Genomic DNA, 2288 nt, shown 5'->3' with positions numbered 1-2288 from the left:
GATAAAGATATTAAAGAGGACTGGCCCTAGTAGTGAGCCCTGGGGAACTCCATTAGTGACCGGCCTCCTACTGGCTTTAACTCCAGATAAATGTAACTGGATTACAACAGCAGGCATGTTTCTAGCCACACGTGCCTTTTTCCAGAGAGAAAGCTGAAGAACATGGCAACCCACAGCCTGCTGCACCCTGAGGGGCAAGGGCAGAGCAAAGCCCAGGCTGGCACAACACAAAGCGTTGGGGACGGCCATGGCTCCGGAATGCTGGCCCCAGCGGCGGTTGGGCGGTTGGGCAGGCCTGTAACGGCTGCCCGTGCTGACGGGGAGGCTGCTCGGCTGCCTGCTCCTCCCGCTCAAGTGTCCGCTCCAGACACAACCTCAAGCAGAGGGAGTCAGCTTCTTTTTCCTCTCTCTTCAAGCAGGACGGTGACACGATTGGGTCAGGACGAGAGTGACCTCTGCATGAGGATGACGGGACACGGACAGCCTCGGTGAGAAGAACCTTGGGCACTCAGGCAAGCGCTGCCCATGGTTACAGGGGGATGCTGCTCCGTTTGGTGCTTTTCCTCTTTCAGACAGAAACATTCCTAGCGATGAGACCGGACCGTGGCACACTGCTGGCCTCTCTCGCTTTGAGAGCTCAGCCAGAAAAGATGCCAACGCTCTCCAGGACAGATGAGAAAGCGTCACGCCATTCCCCACCACGGTGTCACCACGCTAAGTGGGAATATGGCACATTTAAGCTACAACAAACAAACATCCCCTGGACATCAGGAAGATGCGAGATGGACAGCCTTGGTGTGAGGCTGGGAGAGCTTCGTGCAAGGAGGAAGGAATGGCTTCCAGTGCTGAGAGGGGGTGGCTGCTCGGTTTGTCGCCTCCTCTATTACAGCTGGAGACACTGACAGTGCTGGAATGAAGCCGTGGCACACTCCTGGACTCTCTCCCCTTGAGAAGTCACCTAGCAAAGGTGTCAATGATCTCCAGGACAAGTAAGATTGCCCCAACCCACACCCCAGCATGGTCTCATAGCAAGCAGGACGGTGACATGCTTGGGCCAGGACAGCAGTGACCACTCAATCAGGATGATGGGAGACGGATTGACATGGTGAGACGCTCGAGTCCGTCGGGCACAGAGGCAGGGTCAGCCCCTGGTCCCACGGGGATACTGCTCTGATTTTTCTTTCTCTTATTAAAGCCAGACACACACAGCGATTGGAAGCAGACGACGGCACATCCGTGGCGACTCTCCCTTTGAGAAGACATCTGGAAGGAACTTCCAGCACTCTCCAGGACAAGTAACATTGCCCCAACCCATATCCACCACTGTCCACAGAAATCAGGATGGTGACACGATCAGACTAGGACGGCAGTGACCGCTCCATGGAGACGACGGAACACAGAAAGCCTCGGTGAGTCGCTGGAGACCCTCGGGTACAGAGGCAGGGGCTGGCCACGGTTACAGGGGGATGCTGCTCCATTTGGTGCTTCTTCTCTTTCAGCCAGACACACACAGCGATGAGACCAGACCACGGCAAACTCCTAGCCTCTCTGCCCTCGACAACTGAGCTGGAAAGAAGAGCTGCCAACGCTCTCCAGGACAGGTAGGATCGCCCCAACCCACACCCACGAGGCTCTAACTGCAAGCAGGACGGTGACACGATCGGGGTAGGACAGCAGTGACTGCTCCATGAGGACGATGGGACAGGGAGAGCCTCAGTGAGTCCTGGTAGACCCTTGGGCACAGAGGCAGGGTCTGCCTATGATCACAGAGGGATGCTGCTCCGTTTGTTCTGTCTGTTATTAAAGCCAGACACACACAGCGATGGGATGAGACCAAGGCACAATCCTGGCTTGTCTCCCATTGAGAAGTCAGGTGGAAGGAAGTTCCAGCGCTCTCCAGGACAGGTAAGATCTTCCCAACCCACACCCACCAGGCACTAACAGCAAGCAGGAAGGTGACCCGCTCGGGCCAGGAGGGCAGTGACCGCTCCATGAGGACGATGGGACAGGGACAGCTTTGGTGAGTTGCTAGAGACCCCCGGGCACAGAGGCAGGGGCTGCCCATGTTTAGAGGGATGCTGCTCTGTCTCTTGGTGCTTCTGTTTCAGCCAGAAACACAGAGCGATAGAACCAGACCACGGCACAATCCTGGCCGCTCTCCCCTTGAGAAGTCAGCTGTAAGGAAGAGCTGCCAACGCTCTCCAGGACAGGTAAGATTGCCCCAACCCACACCCACCGGGTACTAACAGCAAGGAGGACGGTGACATGATCGGGATAGGACGGGAGTG

Source organism: Anas platyrhynchos, chromosome 36 (genome assembly GCF_047663525.1).
Source record: "Anas platyrhynchos isolate ZD024472 breed Pekin duck chromosome 36, IASCAAS_PekinDuck_T2T, whole genome shotgun sequence".
NCBI lineage: Eukaryota > Metazoa > Chordata > Aves > Anseriformes > Anatidae > Anas > Anas platyrhynchos.
The sequence above is the reverse complement of the archived record's forward strand: the minus strand, read 5'-3'. Positions refer to the sequence as shown.